This window comes from Taudactylus pleione, unplaced genomic scaffold, assembly GCF_031769625.1.
Source record: "Taudactylus pleione unplaced genomic scaffold, aTauple2 ptg000037l, whole genome shotgun sequence".
Lineage (NCBI taxonomy): Eukaryota > Metazoa > Chordata > Amphibia > Anura > Myobatrachidae > Taudactylus > Taudactylus pleione.
The window spans coordinates 3,509,962-3,518,551 of NW_028284439.1; the positions used below are offsets into that span (position 1 = coordinate 3,509,962).

The 8,590-nt window shown below is 40.8% G+C and overlaps 1 pseudogene; it reads left to right on the forward strand.

The window, feature by feature from the left end:
- The first annotated feature begins 8,257 nt into the window (after positions 1-8,257).
- On the forward strand, positions 8,258-8,381 carry LOC148538696 (5S ribosomal RNA; annotated as a pseudogene).
- Positions 8,382-8,590: the final 209 nt, after the last annotated feature.

The following is an 8,590-nucleotide window of genomic DNA, read 5'->3' on the forward strand; positions in this document are numbered from 1 at the left end:
GTGCCTTGTATCAATAAGAAAAGAAAAAAACTTTATTGTACCAGGCAGCCACAATCCACCCCCACACATTTCACATTGTAATCCCCCTACATTTCCCTCTCTCTCAGTGATTCCCCCTTCTCTTAGTGACAACCCCATATATTCCTCTCTCTCTTAGTGACCCCCCACGTTCCTTTCTCTCTCTCTCTCTCTCTCTGTGATCACCTTCACATTCCCTTCTCCCTCAGCAATCCCATACAAATTCCCCTCTCTCTCAGCGATCCCCTCCATATTCACCCCCTCTCTCTCTCTCTCAGCAATCCTCTCCACATTCCCCACCCTCTCAGTGATCCCCTCCACATTCACCACTCTCTCTCAGTGTTCCACTCCACATTCTCCTCTCTCTCTCTCAGCGATCCCCCCCACATTCCCCTTCCTCAGCAATCCCTTCCACATTTGCTCTCTCTCAGTGATCCCCTCCATATTCCGGGCTCTCTCAGCAATCCCCTCCATAAACCCCTTTCACTCAGCAATCCCTCTTTCTCTGTGATCTCTCCCAGCAATCCCCCCACATTCCTCTCTGTACAGTGACTGCCCCATATACACATAGACACACACATTTCTCTCTGTCCATGTCTAGTCCTCACACACATTCACCTGTCTGCCAGTGACACCCCTCCACACCACACACTCCCCTCTGCCTGTCAGTGATCCCTCCACACACACATTCCCCTCTGCCTGTCAGTGACCCTCCTCCCGACACATGCACACACCTCTCTGCCTGTCAGTGACCCTTCCCCACACTTACAGATTTATTACATTACTGATAACATTTGAAGTTAAGTGTAGGTGCTAAAAAACAAGGAGGTTATATGCTTCTCATTCATCTCATTATGGTGATGTCCCATGTTACTTGCACTTCTTCTGCTTATAGATTTTGAGGGTCACATTATGTCACACATAGTACTATAGCTCCCCTCACCTATTTAGCTTCTTCTTTCCCCCAATAAGCCCCACCCATTTGCACTATACAGCCCCTTGGAATTCTGGGAAAGGAAACCTAGAGCCCCATTGGTCAATGGCAGCAATCTTTCCTTAGCTTTCTATGGAGGCAGCCATTTTCTGTTAGCCCCTCAGCCTGCCAGAACTCTTACTCATGTTACAGCCCAGAGAAGCCAGGGAGGAGGCAACCCAGAATCATTCATGGCACTCTGCCCCCAGCCTAGCCTGCCCCTGATTGCCTGTAAGTCCACCCCTGGTGGGCACCTCTCTCTGTCCGGGTCCAGGAATCAAGAATCGGCAGTCACCCCTGCTGGCGGCCTTGATATCCACAATAATACAGTTGGCATACTCACTGTTCTATCATGCACAGGCGTGATTGTCCTGACTGGCTATAAGGACTATGCCTCTAAACCCTCTGACTGTTATAAGGTCACACATGCTCAGTGATATAAACCATTCATTGCAACTGAGATGTCTTGTGTCTCCCAAGTCCATGTACCAGAATATCTTCCTGTGACTGTTTATGACATTTAAAGCTGACTTGTTTCTTTTATCATGCTCCTTCTGCGTGCCACTTGGAATCTGCATTTTTTGCTTAGTGTCATCTGTGAGTAAAGCAGAATTCTCAGAAATTGCAGAGGTTTAGCCCTATATCTATTGGCAGCTTTGGGCCTAATTCAAAGAAGTATGTGAAACTGATGTTAATGCACATCTCTGATGTTTTTAGACCTGCAGAAGCTGCACTGCGCATCTACAGATGTTAGGTTGCAATGTGTTGCTTGTGCAGCCCAAATGCTGCAGCATTATTGACATGCTGCTGGTGTTTGGTAATGGCAATGGAGTGGTGACAGGGGTCGGCTGGCTTCATTTTCTTGGCATTCCAAAAGTCAGTGGCTGCGTCTTGGAAGCAGCTTCACTGGCCCGAGCTGCATGAACTTACTGGACATCCTAAGTAACCTGAGGGTTACTCAGATGTCTGATGGTCACACAGTTGATCTGACTCAGAAACAGCAGTGGATCACAGAAGCCAGCATTGGGCATCTTTTAACTAAAGACACCTCCTATGGATTTTGCATATTTTAGAACAGCCCCTGTGTAAAAAAAAGTGCAGCAGTGGTGCTAACTGTCTCAATCTCTAAATCAGGTTTATAGTCACATGGGAGTCACTAGAAATGTAATTCAGACATTAAATTCTGCAGCATCACCATTGCAACCTCATCTTCATCCACCTTTACTCCTCACAGATATCATTTGCTGAGATATTGACAACATCTTGTCAATTTTGTTAATTTCTCAGCATGCACTCAGTTCCATACCATACAGTTGAAATGGGTGGACTGCACAGTTCACATGTGCTGCGATGTTAGAAAGGCAGCAGCATGTTTGATAGGCTGTGACCATTATTGTATAGGGAGGTTGTCCATTTTAGAAAACAGGGGCATAGAAGTGCTTTTTTCTGGGTATGATGAGGCCAGTGCATCCATCTTCCAAGGGGGCCTAGTGTGCTTTTCCTCCTTCCTATGATGTTACCAGCATTAGAGGTAAGAGAAGGCATATAGGAGGCATGCGTGGAGGGACAGACTGAAGCTCATGTGGGTAGGTATGATGTTCATGTGAGGGACATGTGGGGAGCTCAACTGGATATGTTAGTGGCATGCATTGATATCTGATGTATGGGGCATGTCAGGAGTTCTGATAGCATGTAGAGAGTCTGATAGACATGTAAGGGGCACATCGGAAGTTCTGACAGAATGGGGGAGTTATGATGTGAATGTAAGGGGTATGTGAAGTGAGCTAAGTGGCATGTGCGAAGGTCTGAAGAGGATGTGAGGCAAAAGTTCAGAGGTTTGAGGATTGCAAAGAATCCAGCTGAGTCAGGAATTGAAACACACGCTATATAAACATTTTGGTTGTTTTATTGTATTGTAAATTATGTTATATTTTCAATGTATGTATGGTATACATTGTGTGTATATTGTTCATATGCACTCACATAAAATATTGTCTCTTTGCAGTATGTATAGAATCTATACATACATTATGTACAGTATAGATACTGTGTATGTGGGCTCATATTCCTTGCATAACAAGATCAGGAAAGGATACTTTGGTCAGCAAAGCATTCTACGTTTATATGCAAGTATGCCCTCTTTGGGTGAATATGCTACTTAATCTACAGTTTCGTAAACAAAGATATATTTCTGATAACTAAACAATTGTATTCAGCATGCTTATAAATGTAATATGTATCTACTTTAGCTGTTTACAACATAAATACATTTTTGGGCTTTTATACTTTTTATTTAATGAAAAAAGGAAGAAAAGACTGTGTACCTGTTTTGTATCTAGCAATATGTTCACATCAGTATTTTCAATTTTCTAGTTATTGTCTGATTGATGACAAGGCCATAACTACAGCATATGGCAAGACAGTTATCAAATGTATACCTGGAAGATTTATGAGCATGTTACTAAAGGAATGATAAAAGTGATCTACTGTTCAATAGTTAAAAGTCACCTTTTTTGATGAACTGGTGGGTGTTACAGGCGCTGTGAAGGAACATTAATCAATAATGAGACATTGCTCAACACTATTTGTTTCTTTGTTCATCAGCCGTTTGTTTTTTACAACATATCCTCTTTACATTGATGTTTATTTGTTCATTTCATACCAGGGGCATGTGAGAGTTCCGTGGTGGTATCAAAGTTGAGCAACAATTATAGATCAAAATCAATTGTATCAAACACAGAATTTAAGAAAAACACTTTATAACTTTTAATTCGATAGTCTACCAATCAGATAAACACAAATTTGTATGAATAGGTGTGAATTTGACCCATTAAATGTTTGTTTAAAGTTACAATCAGAACACAGAAGAATGTTTATGAGACTTTTCATAAAGTTTCTGCTCATCAGGGACATTATTAGGAGCATGTGAGTGGTGCCATTGCCCAGGGTGCAAGGTCTTGAAGTGTGCACTGTTGTTGCCCCACTGGTACTGTACCTATATTTTGCATGCACCCTAGACAGCAATTCCATAGCCACCCAGTGGCTCTGGGGATGCCCCAGGTGCTGAGTTTCTTCTTGGCTCTACAGCTTATTCCTTTAACACAAGGTTCAGTGGATGAGTAGGATGTACAGATTAATCGTGAATTACTTTAGAGTAGATCAAGATACAGATCAAGTGATTTTACTTATGTATTTTTTTTTAAGTATTTTAAACATGGTTCGAATCTAGTGTGTTACTGTAACAATAACATTGATGGTTACATGCTGAGTGTTTCTCTCCTGTCATTATTAAGTGGTTAGCTGACATGGAAGCCTGGTCCCTCTATGGAATTTTTATCTTTGACTACTCCAAGCTTAGAACTGTAGATGGGACACTAGTTAGCCATATGTTCAGGCACTGGAGTCCAGGATTATTCCACACAATGTAAAAAGTGTGTGTTGTATGGGCAGCTCAGGAAAGGGCTCAGTGAGACCATTGTGAGTAGGCAGGAGACCTGAAAAAAAGTCTAGCCAGGTCTGAGAAGATAGCTATGTAAATAGATATATAGTAGCCTGCAGCTGACAGGCAAGCATCATGGTAGAAGAACTGAGCAAGGCTCAAGTAGAAACATGCAGGTGAGAGGCTATGGTTCTGAAAGAGACTGAGACAGCAGAGTCTATGGAAACAATGGGACCAAGATATCAAGACAAAAATTTTTTGCCTGATTATGTTAGCTTCTTATTTCCATGTTCTCACAGTGCACTGGAACCTGGTTCTCACTTACCTGGTCCAACAGCACTGGTCTTCCAGGGCCATGGTGGTTCTGTTGAGAGCCAACCAGCAGTCACGCAATGAGCTGCCCTCATTGTCGGAGAGTCTCTTCCTAGCTGGTAAAAAGGACTGGCAGTATGTCCAACTCTCCTCAGGCTTCTCCAGGCAGCTATGTGCTCCATAAGGGTACACATACTGTTCTGCCTAGAATTTACAACTACAGGGGTGCCAAACATGACATCATGGCACCAAATTCAAATTCCTCCCTATAAAAGGAAGTCTCTGGGTGATATTCAATGCTAGAGTATTAAACTCCATATCTAGCTCCAGAATTTGCTCTCAGTGCAAGTTTCTAGTGATTACCTGGTTCTGACTATTCCATTTTACCTTATTTCTGCTCGCACCCTGATACCGCATTTAGTGGACTGGGTCTGACCCATTCCTGATGACCACACTCCAGTTCACCCCAAAATAACCTGTCTCCACCTTACCTCAGGTCATTTATACCATCAGTCTGTACCTTGAAACCCAGACTGAAGGCCACAGTTTGCATTGGTTGCAGCGAATCCCAAATCCACTTGTGGGGGGCCTTGGTGAAATCCATGAATATTTTAGATTATGTGCCTCAGTTCAGGGTATATGCAAACTCCATGTGTATGGCCAACATCCACATTATCCACCAGAGGTTTGTGAAACAAGAAATTAATTATCATGGGGATGTACCAATATTTCCTTGCAGGAACAAAGGCTCCAGTAGGAGCCCATCCTAGCAAAGTCTAAAATGTACACAGAAACACACATACACGTAGGTGTGACAAATGCTTCTTAAGTTGGGTACACAAGACATCACAGCATATTACAAGGTCCATGACATAACATTTTATTAAGTAAATATGATGTCTTCTACTCCGATATGTAGCTCCCTCCACTCATTAGGGACTAAACCACAGGAGATGTTTCATCATCTGTAGACTTTTTCAATCAATTTGGAAGCATAAATCTTACACCATGGATAGCATCACCAGAAATCAGTAAGTGCCGTTCCTTGAAAGGTTTCTTTGTTACTTCACTCCACAGTTTTTCTCTCCTAAATAGATAAACTCTAGATGAAAGACGTCATCTTAGATGGTCTCAAGAAAAGAAAAGAAAACTTAATGTGCACAAACCAAGTGGTTTCTAGGTGATTCTCTGTCTATATGTCGGGTACCTGTGTGAAGAGTTTATCTATTTAGGAGGGAGAAAGTGTGGTGTGAAGTAACAAAGAAACCTTTCAAGAAATGGCACATACTGATTTTTGGTGAGTTATAACCGTGGTGTATGATTTATGCTTCCAAATTGATTGAAACATATCCTGTGGTTTAGTCCCCAAGAGTGGAGGGAGCTACATATCGGAGTAGAAGACATCATATTTAGAGCATAATATTGGGATAGTTCTTGTGGACCACCCCATTTTTTGTTTAACACTGTGCTGTATATAAAGATTGACTGGATAAATGCCACACTGCATCCCTGAGGAAGTTTATGCCTGCTGGCTGAATGAAACTATTTGGACCACCCACTATAGATGATCTGCCCACCGACCATGAAAGGTGCAGCATAGATGAGGAAGTGACAGCCATGCTGACAAGAGCTCAGCCAGAGAGACCCTGTCCAGGAGGAAACCATATGTGGCTGGTAAAGGACGGACACCATAAGATCACATGAAACATTCAAATCATCCAGCTAATTATATTACAAGATTTTAACCATCTATAGTATAAACATATCTATAAATATATATTTTTAATTCATACAGTATATAACAACATTTATTTACAATACTTGAAGGTGATCACCTATAGTTTGTAGAGAGATACTACTGCTATATTCCAAAATACATTTTATAGATAATTATCAATAGAGTATATTTTTGTGCTAATGTGGATCTTTGCATTATAAGGGGGGAATTCAATTAGCCCTGATAATTTATCATGGGGGGTATTAGCCTAGGGCTTTAACACCCAGGTCTATTCAATTGCAGCTGTTATTCCTCGCCCAATAAATTATCTGTTATCAGGAGTTAACACATAGAATCCGGGAAAATTTCCCATGTATTTTAACCCTGGATTTATTACACATAAAAAAACGAATAGCTCTTGGGAGTATTGAAGGCTACAGGTGCTTGCCTCCATCAGCAGCACCTCTTAGCAGTGAAGCCGCCTCCTGTTTTGAATTGTGCAGCTGTTAGAAACTCACTGGAGATTAAGATTAGCTGCACACAGATTCTCTCTCTGAATGGCCGACGTGACCTAACTCACTGGGGATACCATCTTTTGCTGACTGGCTGGAGTACCATAGGAGATGAGGGAGCTTTGATTTCCTCACCCTCCAATGCCTATACAGTCTGGTGCATACTTCATACTGTAGCGGCAGCGGTACAATACAGTAGTGATTACTACTGAGGTGATTTTCCTTTGCAGCCATATTTATTTACAAATATATATGAACTGACTTCCCTACAGAGATCTATATAGTTGGACTATTGACATAATAATTTTTTATGTGCCACCATTAAACTTCTTTTTTTTTGTTCGTAAGGAGAATTGACTAAAGGCTGACATTTAAATCAGAGCTTTGCAAAAATGGGGGGGGGGTTGGTACCACACAGAACCATATATTATTGCAGCATTAATTTACAATCAACCATATTTCATTTTGTATTTAGAGATTGTGACATAACATGTTGTTGGTGGTGCTCCCAAAGCCCAATATAACATGTACAAAAAACAAAGAGCCAAGAAGGGCTAGTTTTGAATAACCTATTTGGCTATTTTTTACTATCACAGTGTGATTTTGAGATACACTTGTATCCATTGTAAATATAGCAAAACACACTGTGTACAACTATATTACTTGGCAGCAATGTATGCTATCTATTAAACGTTCCAGGGGAATACTGATTAGTACAATCCCTATATGAGGACTTGACTGGCGCCCGGTCTCTACCCCGGTGACTTAGGAGAACGGACACTAGCAATACATTTCGCTTTCTTTTTTTCTTTTTAATTAGCACTCTGTGTGTTGTGTCCATGTGAAGACTTATTAAATGTACATCCGTATTTCATGTTAATAATACAAATTATGCTATGTATTGTTTGGTTAAAATGTATGGTGTCTGCTAAGTGCTCTAGGGGATAATAAATTAGCACCATCCCTACCGAAGCATATGGGATTTGCATACTCATGTACAATAATATGAATACTATATAAATGCCATTTACATGTGATATGATTATCCCCAGGCACTACTAGACTGACATTACTTATACCTGCATTTAGATTATCTGTTTATATGGCTATACATACTTTAGAAGGTAACATAACCAATTTATACATTAATCAAAGTATGCTGGTGCAATACTTTGTTTTGAATTTATGTCCATTGTTTAATCAAAGTGGACTTCTCATACTGAGTTAGTCCTACATAATGCCCTTAACTATATTACACCAGGACCCCCAATTTCCTGTTTATATAGTCATACAACCATACCTTACTGAATATGCCCAATCTCGTCTGATCTTGGAAGCTACAGTATACAGTATTGGGCCTGATTAGTACTTGGATGGGATACCACCAGGGAATATTTGGTGTTGTAGGTAATATTTAGGAGCAGAATGGGACTAAGTGTATAATGGGAGGGACATAAGTGATTACATTTGATTTGGTTTATGTTGATTTCAGGATCACCACGGGTACAAAACTCCTGTATGATGTGAATAAATAATCAAGAATTTAAAGGAGCATGATTACCCTGAATTATTTGAATATTTATTTCGCCGTATCCATTTATTCTATTAAAATGAGGAGA